Here is a 14,404-nt window from a genome sequence, read left to right on the forward strand (position 1 = left end):
AGTATCTTCCTGCACCAAAGGCACTAGACTTTGCCACTGAGCTAGAGGCCCTTGATGGGCTTCACTTGTGCAAGAGACCCTATCAGCATCTGACAGGCCTTGGTGTGATTGCTAATGGCTTCCCCTGCACAGGACACATCAGAGCCATGATATAGCGAAGATTTGACAAGTTAGAGATAGGGAAGCCCGTCTGGTCCAGTGGGTAAGTTCCTGCCTTCCACCCAGACAAGCAGGGTTCGATTCCCATGCCTGGCAGATGACACACTCAATTTCTCAGCAAGCAACTGTGAGTTAACCCCTTTTTTCTTGTAGTTTACCTTCCAAATCCTGCAACACCTTCACCACAAATACAGTCCAATCATTCCTCGATACTCATTCACTCAGTCATTCCACTTCTCCATTCTACAGGCTCAACAAAAACCAACAAGAACAAGAGCTGGTTCAGCAAGCAGATTTAAAGCCTCTCTTTGGATTTATCTTGATGCTGCTGCCCTCTAGTAATGTTATATGGCAACTGCAGCATAATCACAGGATTGAGAAAGGGGCAGTCCTATGCAAATAATCTCCTCCCATGATTACTTCTCTGAGCTTCTGTAGTGGTACGATGATAGGATCTTCAACAAATGGTCTTCAGCAGATTTCTAAAGTTGCCAAATTGTCTTAGGCTAAGGATTGTTCCAGTCGAAGGCCTTCAGATAAGGACCCCACCCTCACTTAGCAGTGTCCAGATTTACCTGCAGTAATGCTCTATACAGAACATGGGCGTTCGTGGGCTTACTGTAAAGGTTGCATGCTTAAACCGGGATGTCGAAAGTCCCAGTCCTGGTCTCATTGTCAGAGGCACAGTATAACATAGCATGCCAGACATGGCCATGCAGTGCCATGCCAAACCAACTGCCCCTTCCCCACGCTTGCTGCATCATGTATTTTCAAGGCATAGTCAATCAGAGGCCTGACTTTGTCTTTTTCTATCACTTCAAAATTCAACATGCTACCTTCTGACTGCAGCTAATAAGGGCTCTTTCACCTGCACAACATTTTACCCTGCATTAAATCAAAACCATTCAACCTATTTTATTATCTGCATGGCACCTTCCTCACATAATACAGCTCAATTCTGGCCCCCCTTAGGCCATATTTGTGCTCTCCAGAACACCAATTTGAAGAAAAAACGAATTCATTCATAAATGAAGATAAGACCTTGCTCCTATTTAAACTACTTGAGCAAAAAGAGGGAGGTGGCAGGTGGGGGTGGCAAGATTTGTAAATGTGCCCAACTAATGCAATCAAATAATGAGTTAAATTGTTCCTGTATTTTTTTTAAGTAAAAATAATCTTTTTACGTGCAAGAAATCAAATACTTAATTTTTTTCAATCTAAAGATACTTTAAAGGCTGTGGCTGGATTCAAACCCCTGTCCATGAGTATCTTCCTGCACCAAAGGTACTAGACTTTGCCACTGAGCTAGAGGCCCTTGATGGTCTTCAGTTGTGCAAGAGACCCTATCAGCATCTGACAGGCCTTGGTGTCATTGCTAATGGCTTCCCCTGCACAGGACACATCAGCGCCATGATATAGGGAAGATTTGACAAGTTAGAGCAAGGGAAGCCCGTCTGGTCCAGTGGGTAAGTTCCTGCCTTCCACCCAGACAGGCAGGGTTCGATTCCCATGCCTGGCAGATGACACACTCAATCTCTCAGCAAGCATCTGTGAGTTAACCCCTTTTTTCTTGTAGTTTCCCTTCCAAATCCTGCAACACCTTCAACACAAATACAGTCCAATCATTCCTCGATACTCATTCACTCAGTCATTCCACTTCTCCATTCTACAGGCTCAACAAAAACGAACAAGAACAAGAGCTAGTTCAGCAAGCAGATTTAAAGCCTCGCTTTGGATTTATCTTGATGCTGCTGCCCTCTAGTAATGTTATATGGCAACTGCAGCATAATCACAGGATTGAGAAAGGGGCAGTCCTATGCAAATAATCTCCTCCCATGATTACTTCTCTGAGCTTCTGTAGTGGTACGATGATAGGATCTTCAACAAATGGTCTTCAGCAGATTTCTAAAGTTGCCAAATTGTCTTAGGCTAAGGATTGTTCCAGTCGAAGGCCTTCAGATAAGGACCCCACCCTCACATAGCAGTGTCCAGATTTACCTGCAGTAATGCTCTATACAGAACATGGGCGTTTGTGGACGTTCGTGGGCTTACTGTAAAGGTTGCATGCTTAAACCGGGATGTCTAAAGTCCCAGTCCTGGTCTCATTGTCAGAGGCACAGCATAACATGGCATGCCAGACATGGCCATGCAGTGCCATGCCAAACCAACTGCCCCTTCCCCACGCTTGCTGCATCATGCATTTTCAAGGCATAGTCAATCAGAGGCCTGACTTTGTCTTTTTCTATCTCTTCAAAATTCAACATGCTACCTTCTGACTGCAGCTAATAAGGGCTCTTTCACCTACACAACATTTTACCCTGCATTAAATCAAAACCATTCAACCTATTTTATTATCTGCATGGCACCTTCCTCACATAATACAGCTCAATTCTGGCCCCCCTTAGGCCATATTTGTGCTCTCCAGAACACCAATTTGAAGAAAAAACGAATTCATTCATAAATGAAGATAAGACCTTGCTCCTATTTAAACTACTTGAGCAAAAAGAGGGAGGTGGCAGGTGGGGGTGGCAAGATTTTTAAATGTGCCCAACTAATGCAATCAAAAAATGATTTAAATTGTTCCTGTATTTTTTTTAAGTAAAAATAATCTTTTTACGTGCAAAAAATCAAATACTTGATTTTTTTCAATCTAAAGATACTTTAAAGGCTGTGGCTGGATTCAAACCCCTGTCCATGAGTATCTTCCTGCACCAAAGGCACTAGACTTTGCCACTGAGCTAGAGGCCCTTGATGGGCTTCACTTGTGCAAGAGACCCTATCAGCATCTGACAGGCCGTGGTGTCATTGCTAATGGCTTCCCCTGCACAGGACACATCAGAGCCATGATAAAGGGAAGATTTGACAAATTAGAGATAGGGAAGCCCGTCTGGTCCAGTGGGTAAGTTCCTGCCTTCCACCCAGACAAGCAGGGTTCAATTCCCATGCCTGGCAGATGACACACTCAATTTCTCAGCAAGCAACTGTGAGTTAACCCCTTTTTTCTTGTAGTTTACCTTCCAAATCCTGCAACACCTTCACCACAAATACAGTCCAATCATTCCTCGATACTCATTCACTCAGTCATTCCACTTCTCCATTCTACAGGCTCAACAAAAACCAACAAGAACAAGAGCTGGTTCAGCAAGCAGATTTAAAGCCTCTCTTTGGATTTATCTTGATGCTGCTGCCCTCTAGTAATGTTATATGGCAACTGCAGCATAATCACAGGATTGAGAAAGGGGCAGTCCTATGCAAATAATCTCCTCCCATGATTACTTCTCTGAGCTTCTGTAGTGGTACGATGATAGGATCTTCAACAAATGGTCTTCAGCAGATTTCTAAAGTTGCCAAATTGTCTTAGGCTAAGGATTGTTCCAGTCGAAGGCCTTCAGATAAGGACCCCACCCTCACTTAGCAGTGTCCAGATTTACCTGCAGTAATGCTCTATACAGAACTTGGGCGTTCGTGGGCTTACTGTAAAGGTTGCATGCTTAAACCGGGATGTCTAAAGTCCCAGTCCTGGTCTCATTGTTAGAGGCACAGCATAACATAGCATGCCAGACATGGCCATGCAGTGCCATGCCAAACCAACTGCCCCTTCCCCACGCTTGCTGCATCATGCATTTTCAAGGCATAGTCAATCAGAGGCCTGACTTTGTCTTTTTCTATCACTTCAAAATTCAACATGCTACCTTCTGACTGCAGCTAATAAGGGCTCTTTCACCTGCTCAACATTTTACCCTGCATTAAATCAAAACCATTCAACCTATTTTATTATCTGCATGGCACCTTCCTCACATAATACAGCTCAATTCTGGCCCCCCTTAGGCCATATTTGTGCTCTCCAGAACACCAATTTGAAGAAAAAACGAATTCATTCATAAATGAAGATAAGACCTTGCTCCTATTTAAACTACTTGAGCAAAAAGAGGGAGGTGGCAGGTGGGGGTGGCAAGATTTGTAAATGTGCCCAACTAATGCAATCAAATAATGAGTTAAATTGTTCCTGTATTTTTTTAAAGTAAAAATAATCTTTTTACGTGCAAAAAATCAAATACTTGATTTTTTTCAATCTAAAGATACTTTAAAGGCTGTGGCTGGATTCAAACCCCTGTCCATGAGTATCTTCCTGCACCAAAGGCACTAGACTTTGCCACTGAGCTAGAGGCCCTTGATGGGCCGTATTTGTGCAAGAGACCCTATCAACATCTGACAGGCCTTGGTGGCATTGCTAATGGCTTCCCCTGCACAGGACACATCAGAGCCATGATATAGGGAAGATATGACAAGTTAGAGACAGGGAAGCCCATCTGGTCCAGTGGGTAAGTTCCTGCCTTCCACCCAGACAAGCAGGGTTCGATTCCCATGCCTGGCAGATGACACACTCAATTTCTCAGCAAGCAACTGTGAGTTAACCCCTTTTTTCTTGTAGTTTACCTTCCAAATCCTGCAACACCTTCACCACAAATACAGTCCAATCATTCCTCGATACTCATTCACTCAGTCATTCCACTTCTCCATTCTACAGGCTCAACAAAAATGAACAAGAACAAGAGCTAGTTCAGCAAGCAGATTTAAAGCCTCGCTTTGGATTTATCTTGATGCTGCTGCCCTCTAGTAATGTTATATGGCAACTGCAGCATAATCACAGGATTGAGAAAGGGGCAGTCCTATGCAAATAATCTCCTCCCATGATTACTTCTCTGAGCTTCTGTAGTGGTACGATGATAGGATCTTCAACAAATGGTCTTCAGCAGATTTCTAAAGTTGCCAAATTGTCTTAGGCTAAGGATTGTTCCAGTCGAAGGCCTTCAGATAAGGACCCCACCCTCACTTAGCAGTGTCCAGATTTACTTGCAGTAATGCTCTATACAGAACATGGGCATTCGTGGGCTTACTGTAAAGGTTGCATGCTTAAACCGGGATGTCTAAAGTCCCAGTCCTGGTCTCATTGTCAGAGGCACAGCATAACATAGCATGCCAGACATGGCCATGAGTGCCATGCCAAGCCAACTGCCCCTTCCCCACGCTTGCTGCATCATGCATTTTCAAGGCATAGTCAATCAGAGGCCTGACTTTGTCTTTTTCTATCACTTCAAAATTCAACATGCTACCTTCTGACTGCAGCTAATAAGGTTTCTTTCACCTGCACAACATTTTACCCTGCATTAAATCAAAACCATTCAACCTATTTTATTATCTGCATGGCACCTTCCTCACATAATACAGCTCAATTCTGGCCCCCCTTAGGCCATATTTGTGCTCTCCAGAACACCAATTTGAAGAAAAAACGAATTCATTCATAAATGAAGATAAGACCTTGCTCTTTTTTAAACTACTTGAGCAAAAAGAGGAAGGTGGCAGGTGGGGGTGGCAAGATTTGTAAATGTGCCCAACTAATGCAATCAAATAATGAGTTAAATTGTTCCTGTATTTTTTTTAAGTAAAAATAATCTTTTTACGTGCAAGAAATCAAATACTTGATTTTTTTCAATCTAAAGATACTTTAAAGGCTGTGGCTGGATTCAAACCCCTGTCCATGAGTATCTTCCTGCACCAAAGGTACTAGACTTTGCCACTGAGCTAGAGGCCCTTGATGGTCTTCAGTTGTGCAAGAGACCCTATCAGCATCTGACAGGCCTTGGTGTCATTGCTAATGGCTTCCCCTGCACAGGACACATCAGAGCCATGATATAGGGAAGATTTGACAAGTTAGAGATAGGGAAGCCCGTCTGGTCCAGTGGGTAAGTTCCTGCCTTCCACCCAGACAAGCAGGGTTCAATTCCCATGCCTGGCAGATGACACACTCAATTTCTCAGCAAGCATCTGTGAGTTAACCCCTTTTTTCTTGTAGTTTACCTTCCAAATCCTGCAACACCTTCACCACTAATACAGTCCAATCATTCCTCGATACTCATTCACTCAGTCATTCCACTTCTCCATTCTACAGGCTCAACAAAAACGAACAAGAACAAGAGCTAGTTCAGCAAGCAGATTTAAAGCCTCGCTTTGGATTTATCTTGATGCTGCTGCCCTCTAGTAATGTTATATGGCAACTGCAGCATAATCACAGGATTGAGAAAGGGGCAGTCCTATGCAAATAATCTCCTCCCATGATTACTTCTCTGAGCTTCTGTAGTGGTACGATGATAGGATCTTCAACAAATGGTCTTCAGCAGATTTCTAAAGTTGCCAAATTGTCTTAGGCTAAGGATTGTTCCAGTCGAAGGCCTTCAGATAAGGACCCCACCCTCACTTAGCAGTGTCCAGATTTACTTGCAGTAATGCTCTATACAGAACATGGGCATTCGTGGGCTTACTGTAAAGGTTGCATGCTTAAACCGGGATGTCTAAAGTCCCAGTCCTGGTCTCATTGTCAGAGGCACAGCATAACATAGCATGCCAGACATGGCCATGCAGTGCCATGCCAAGCCAACTGCCCCTTCCCCACGCTTGCTGCATCATGCATTTTCAAGGCATAGTCAATCAGAGGCCTGACTTTGTCTTTTTCTATCACTTCAAAATTCAACATGCTACCTTCTGACTGCAGCTAATAAGGGTTCTTTCACCTGCACAACATTTTACCCTGCATTAAATCAAAACCATTCTACCTATTTTATTATCTGCATGGCACCTTCCTCACATAATACAGCTCAATTCTGGCCCCCCTTAGGCCATATTTGTGCTCTCCAGAACACCAATTTGAAGAAAAAACGAATTCATTCATAAATGAAGATAAGACCTTGCTCCTATTTAAACTACTTGAGCAAAAAGAGGGAGGTGGCAGGTGGGGGTGGCAAGATTTTTAAATGTGCCCAACTAATGCAATCAAAAAATGATTTAAATTGTTCCTGTATTTTTTTTAAGTAAAAATAATCTTTTTACGTGCAAAAAATCAAATACTTGATTTTTTTCAATCTAAAGATACTTTAAAGGCTGTGGCTGGATTCAAACCCCTGTCCATGAGTATCTTCCTGCACCAAAGGCACTAGACTTTGCCACTGAGCTAGAGGCCCTTGATGGGCTTCACTTGTGCAAGACACCCTATCAGCATCTGACAGGCCTTGGTGTCATTGCTAATGGCTTCCCCTGCACAGGACACATCAGAGCCATGATATAGGGAAGATTTGACAAGTTAGAGATAGGGAAGCCTGTCTGGTCCAGTGGGTAAGTTCCTGCCTTCCACCCAGACAAGCAGGGTTCAATTCCCATGCCTGGCAGATGACACACTCAATTTCTCAGCAAGCATCTGTGAGTTAACCCCTTTTTTCTTGTAGTTTACCTTCCAAATCCTGCAACACCTTCACCACAAATACAGTCCAATCATTCCTCGATACTCATTCACTCAGTCATTCCACTTCTCCATTCTACAGGCCCAACAAAAACCAACAAGAACAAGAGCTGGTTCAGCAAGCAGATTTAAAGCCTCTCTTTGGATTTATCTTGATGCTGCTGCCCTCTAGTAATGTTATATGGCAACTGCAGCATAATCACAGGATTGAGAAAGGGGCAGTCCTATGCAAATAATCTCCTCCCATGATTACTTCTCTGAGCTTCTGTAGTGGTACGATGATAGGATCTTCAACAAATGGTCTTCAGCAGATTTCTAAAGTTGCCAAATTGTCTTAGGCTAAGGATTGTTCCAGTCGAAGGCCTTCAGATAAGGACCCCACCCTCACTTAGCAGTGTCCAGATTTACCTGCAGTAATGCTCTATACAGAACTTGGGCGTTCGTGGGCTTACTGTAAAGGTTGCATGCTTAAACCGGGATGTCTAAAGTCCCAGTCCTGGTCTCATTGTCAGAGGCACAGCATAACATAGCATGCCAGACATGGCCATGCAGTGCCATGCCAAACCAACTGCCCCTTCCCCACGCTTGCTGCATCATGCATTTTCAAGGCATTGTCAATCAGAGGCCTGACTTTGTCTTTTTCTATCACTTCAAAATTCAACATGCTACCTTCTGACTGCAGCTAATAAGGGCTCTTTCACCTGCTCAACATTTTACCCTGCATTAAATCAAAACCATTCAACCTATTTTATTATCTGCATGGCACCTTCCTCACATAATACAGCTCAATTCTGGCCCCCCTTAGGCCATATTTGTGCTCTCCAGAACACCAATTTGAAGAAAAAACGAATTCATTCATAAATGAAGATAAGACCTTCCTCCTATTTAAACTACTTGAGCAAAAAGAGGGAGGTGGCAGGTGGGGGTGGCAAGATTTGTAAATGTGCCCAACTAATGCAATCAAATAATGAGTTAAATTGTTCCTGTATTTTTTTAAAGTAAAAATAATCTTTTTACGTGCAAAAAATCAAATACTTGATTTTTTTCAATCTAAAGATACTTTAAAGGCTGTGGCTGGATTCAAACCCCTGTCCATGAGTATCTTGTAGCACCAAAGGCACTAGACTTTGCCACTGAGCTAGAGGCCCTTGATGGGCTGCACTTGTGCAAGAGACCCTATCAACATCTGACAGGCCTTGGTGGCATTGCTAATGGCTTCCCCTGCACAGGACACATCAGAGCCATGATATAGGGAAGATTTGACAAGTTAGAGATAGGGAAGCCCATCTGGTCCAGTGGGTAAGTTCCTGCCTTCCACCCAGACAAGCAGGGTTCGATTCCCATGCCTGGCAGATGACACACTCAATTTCTCAGCAAGCAACTGTGAGTTAACCCCTTTTTTCTTGTAGTTTACCTTCCAAATCCCGCAACACCTTCACCACAAATACAGTCCAATCATTCCTCGATACTCATTCACTCAGTCATTCCACTTCTCCATTCTACAGGCTCAACAAAAACCAACAAGAACAAGAGCTAGTTCAGCAAGCAGATTTAAAGCCTCGCTTTGGATTTATCTTGATGCTGCTGCCCTCTAGTAATGTTATATGGCAACTGCAGCATAATCACAGGATTGAGAAAGGGGCAGTCCTATGCAAATAATCTCCTCCCATGATTACTTCTCTGAGCTTCTGTAGTGGTACGATGATAGGATCTTCAACAAATGGTCTTCAGCAGATTTCTAAAGTTGCCAAATTGTCTTAGGCTAAGGATTGTTCCAGTCGAAGGCCTTCAGATAAGGACCCCACCCTCACTTAGCAGTGTCCAGATTTACCTGCAGTAATGCTCTATACAGAACATGGGCGTTCGTGGGCTTACTGTAAAGGTTGCATGCTTAAACCGGGATGTCTAATGTCCCAGTCCTGGTCTCATTGTCAGAGGCACAGCATAACATAGCATGCCAGACATGGCCATGCAGTGCCATGCCAAGCCACCTGCCCCTTCCCCACGCTTGCTGCATCATGCATTTTCAAGGCATAGTCAATCAGAGGCCTGACTTTGTCTTTTTCTATCACTTCAAAATTCAACATGCTACCTTCTGACTGCAGCTAATAAGGGCTCTTTCACCTGCACAACATTTTACCCAGCATTACATCAAAACCATTCAACCTATTTTATTATCTGCATGGCACCTTCCTCACATAATACAGTTCAATTCTGGCCCCCCTTAGGCCATATTTGTGCTCTCCAGAACACCAATTTGAAGAAAAAACTAATTCATTCATAAATGAAGATAAGACCTTGCTCCTATTTAAACTACTTGAGCAAAAAGAGGGAGGTGGCAGGTGGGGGTGGCAAGATTTGTAAATGTGCCCAACTAATGCAATCAAATAATGAGTTAAATTGTTCCTGTATTTTTTTTAAGTAAAAATAATCTTTTTACGTGCAAAAAATCAAATACTTGATTTTTTTCAATCTAAAGATACTTTAAAGGCTGTGGCTGGATTCAAACCCCTGTCCATGAGTATCTTCCTGCACCAAAGGAACTAGACTTTGCCACTGAGCTAGAGGCCCTTGATGGGTTTCACTTGTGCAAGAGACCCTATCAGCATCTGACAGGCCTTGGTGTCATTGCTAATGGCTTCCCCTGCACAGGACACATCAGAGCCATGATATAGCGAAGATTTGACAAGTTAGAGATAGGGAAGCCTGTCTGGTCCAGTGGGTAAGTTCCTGCCTTCCACCCAGACAAGCAGGGTTCGATTCCCATGCCTGGCAGATGACACATTCAATTTCTCAGCAAGCAACTGTGAGTTAACCCCTTTTTTCTTCTAGTTTACCTTCCAAATCCTGCAACACCTTCACCACAAATACAGTCCAATCATTCCTCGATACTCATTCACTCAGTCATTCCACTTCTCCATTCTACAGGCTCAACAAAAACCAACAAGAACAAGAGCTGGTTCAGCAAGCAGATTTAAAGCCTCTCTTTGGATTTATCTTGATGCTGCTGCCCTCTAGTAATGTTATATGGCAACTGCAGCATAATCACAGGATTGAGAAAGGGGCAGTCCTATGCAAATAATCTCCTCCCATGATTACTTCTCTAAGCTTCTGTAGTGGTACGATGATAGGATCTTCAACAAATGGTCTTCAGCAGATTTCTAAAGTTGCCAAATTGTCTTAGGCTAAGGATTGTTCCAGTCGAAGACCTTCAGATAAGGACCCCACCCTCACTTAGCAGTGTCCAGATTTACCTGCAGTAATGCTCTATACAGAACATGGGCGTTCGTGGGCTTACTGTAAAGGTTGCATGCTTAAACCGGGATGTCTAAAGTCCCAGTCCTGGTCTCATTGTCAGAGGCACAGTATAACATAGCATGCCAGACATGGCCATGCAGTGCCATGCCGAACCAACTGCCCCTTCCCCACGCTTGCTGCATCATGTATTTTCAAGGCATAGTCAATCAGAGGCCTGACTTTGTCTTTTTCTATCACTTCAAAATTCAACATGCTACCTTCTGACTGCAGCTAATAAGGGCTCTTTCACCTGCACAACATTTTACCCTGCATTAAATCAAAACCATTCAACCTATTTTATTATCTGCACGGCACCTTCCTCACATAATACAGCTCAATTCTGGCCCCCCTTAGGCCATATTTGTGCTCTCCAGAACACCAATTTGAAGAAAAAACGAATTCATTCATAAATGAAGATAAGACCTTGCTCCTATTTAAACTACTTGAGCAAAAAGAGGGAGGTGGCAGGTGGGGGTGGCAAGATTTGTAAATGTGCCCAACTAATGCAATCAAATAATGAGTTAAATTGTTCCTGTATTTTTTTTAAGTAAAAATAATCTTTTTACGTGCAAGAAATCAAATACTTGATTTTTTTCAATCTAAAGATACTTTAAAGGCTGTGGCTGGATTCAAACTCCTGTCCATGAGTATCTTCCTGCACCAAAGGTACTAGACTTTGCCACTGAGCTAGAGGCCCTTGATGGTCTTCAGTTGTGCAAGAGACCCTATCAGCATCTGACAGGCCTTGGTGTCATTGCTAATGGCTTCCCCTGCACAGGACACATCAGAGCCATGATATAGGGAAGATTTGACAAGTTAGAGATAGGGAAGCCTGTCTGGTCCAGTGGGTAGGTTCCTGCCTTCCACCCAGACAAGCAGGGTTCGATTCCCATGCCTGGCAGATGACACACTCAATCTCTCAGCAAGCATCTGTGAGTTAACCCCTTTTTTCTTGTAGTTTCCCTTCCAAATCCTGCAACACCTTCAACACAAATACAGTCCAATCATTCCTCGATACTCATTCACTCAGTCATTCCACTTCTCCATTCTACAGGCTCAACAAAAACGAACAAGAACAAGAGCTAGTTCAGCAAGCAGATTTAAAGCCTCGCTTTGGATTTATCTTGATGCTGCTGCCCTCTAGTAATGTTATATGGCAACTGCAGCATAATCACAGGATTGAGAAAGGGGCAGTCCTATGCAAATAATCTCCTCCCATGATTACTTCTCTGAGCTTCTGTAGTGGTACGATGATAGGATCTTCAACAAATGGTCTTCAGCAGATTTCTAAAGTTGCCAAATTGTCTTAGGCTAAGGATTGTTCCAGTCGAAGGCCTTCAGATAAGGACCCCACCCTCACTTAGCAGTGTCCAGATTTACTTGCAGTAATGCTCTATACAGAACATGGGCATTCGTGGGCTTACTGTAAAGGTTGCATGCTTAAACCGGGATGTCTAAAGTCCCAGTCCTGGTCTCATTGTCAGAGGCACAGCATAACATAGCATGCCAGACATGGCCATGCAGTGCCATGCCAAGCCAACTGCCCCTTCCCCACGCTTGCTGCATCATGCATTTTCAAGGCATAGTCAATCAGAGGCCTGACTTTGTCTTTTTCTATCACTTCAAAATTCAACATGCTACCTTCTGACTGCAGCTAATAAGGTTTCTTTCACCTGCACAACATTTTACCCTGCATTAAATCAAAACCATTCAACCTATTTTATTATCTGCATGGCACCTTCCTCACATAATACAGCTCAATTCTGGCCCCCCTTAGGCCATATTTGTGCTCTCCAGAACACCAATTTGAAGAAAAAACGAATTCATTCATAAATGAAGATAAGACCTTCCTCCTATTTAAACTACTTGAGCAAAAAGAGGGAGGTGGCAGGTGGGGGTGGCAAGATTTTTAAATGTGCCCAACTAATGCAATCAAAAAATGATTTAAATTGTTCCTGTATTTTTTTTAAGTAAAAATAATCTTTTTACGTGCAAAAAATCAAATACTTGATTTTTTTCAATCTAAAGATACTTTAAAGGCTGTGGCTGGATTCAAACCCCTGTCCATGAGTATCTTCCTGCACCAAAGGCACTAGACTTTGCCACTGAGCTAGAGGCCCTTGATGGGCTGCATTTGTGCAAGAGACCCTATCAACATCTGACAGGCCTTGGTGGCATTGCTAATGGCTTCCCCTGCACAGGACACATCAGAGCCATGATATAGGGAAGATTTGACAAATTAGAGATAGGGAAGCCCATCTGGTCCAGTGGGTAAGTTCCTGCCTTCCACCCAGACAAGCAGGGTTCAATTCCCATGCCTGGCAGATGACACACTCAATTTCTCAGCAAGCAACTGTGAGTTAACCCCTTTTTTCTTGTAGTTTACCTTCCAAATCCTGCAACACCTTCACCACAAATACAGTCCAATCATTCCTCGATACTCATTCACTCAGTCATTCCACTTCTCCATTCTACAGGCTCAACAAAAACCAACAAGAACAAGAGCTAGTTCAGCAAGCAGATTTAAAGCCTCGCTTTGGATTTATCTTGATGCTGCTGCCCTCTAGTCATGTTATATGGCAACTGCAGCATAATCACAGGATTGAGAAAGGGGCAGTCCTATGCAAATAATCTCCTCCCATGATTACTTCTCTGAGCTTCTGTAGTGGTACGATGATAGGATCTTCAACAAATGGTCTTCAGCAGATTTCTAAAGTTGCCAAATTGTCTTAGGCTAAGGATTGTTCCAGTCGAAGACCTTCAGATAAGGACCCCACCCTCACTTAGCAGTGTCCAGATTTACCTGCAGTAATGCTCTATACAGAACATGGGCGTTCGTGGGCTTACTGTAAAGGTTGCATGCTTAAACCGGGATGTCGAAAGTCCCAGTCCCAGTCCTGGTCTCATTGTCAGAGGCACAGTATAACATAGCATGCCAGACATGGCCATGCAGTGCCATGCCAAACCAACTGCCCCTTCCCCACGCTTGCTGCATCATGTATTTTAAAGGCATAGTCAATCAGAGGCCTGACTTTGTCTTTTTCTATCACTTCAAAATTCAACATGCTACCTTCTGACTGCAGCTAATAAGGGCTCTTTCACCTGCACAACATTTTACCCTGCATTAAATCAAAACCATTCAACCTGTTTTATTATCTGCATGGCACCTTCCTCACATAATACAGCTCAATTCTGGCCCCCCTTAGGCCATATTTGTGCTCTCCAGAACACCAATTTGAAGAAAAAACGAATTCATTCATAAATGAAGATAAGACCTTGCTCCTATTTAAACTACTTGAGCAAAAAGAGGGAGGTGGCAGGTGGGGGTGGCAAGATTTGTAAATGTGCCCAACTAATGCAATCAAATAATGAGTTAAATTGTTCCTGTATTTTTTTTAAGTAAAAATAATCTTTTTACGTGCAAGAAATCAAATACTTGATTTTTTTCAATCTAAAGATACTTTAAAGGCTGTGGCTGGATTCAAACCCCTGTCCATGAGAATATTCCTGCACCAAAGGTACTAGACTTTGCCACTGAGCTAGAGGCCCTTGATGGTCTACAGTTGTGCAAGAGACCCTATCAGCATCTGACAGGCCTTGGTGTCATTGCTAATGGCTTCCCCTGCACAGGACGCATCAGCGCCATGATATAGGGAA

This window comes from Pleurodeles waltl, chromosome 1_2 (assembly GCF_031143425.1).
Source record: "Pleurodeles waltl isolate 20211129_DDA chromosome 1_2, aPleWal1.hap1.20221129, whole genome shotgun sequence".
NCBI classification, from domain to species: domain Eukaryota; kingdom Metazoa; phylum Chordata; class Amphibia; order Caudata; family Salamandridae; genus Pleurodeles; species Pleurodeles waltl.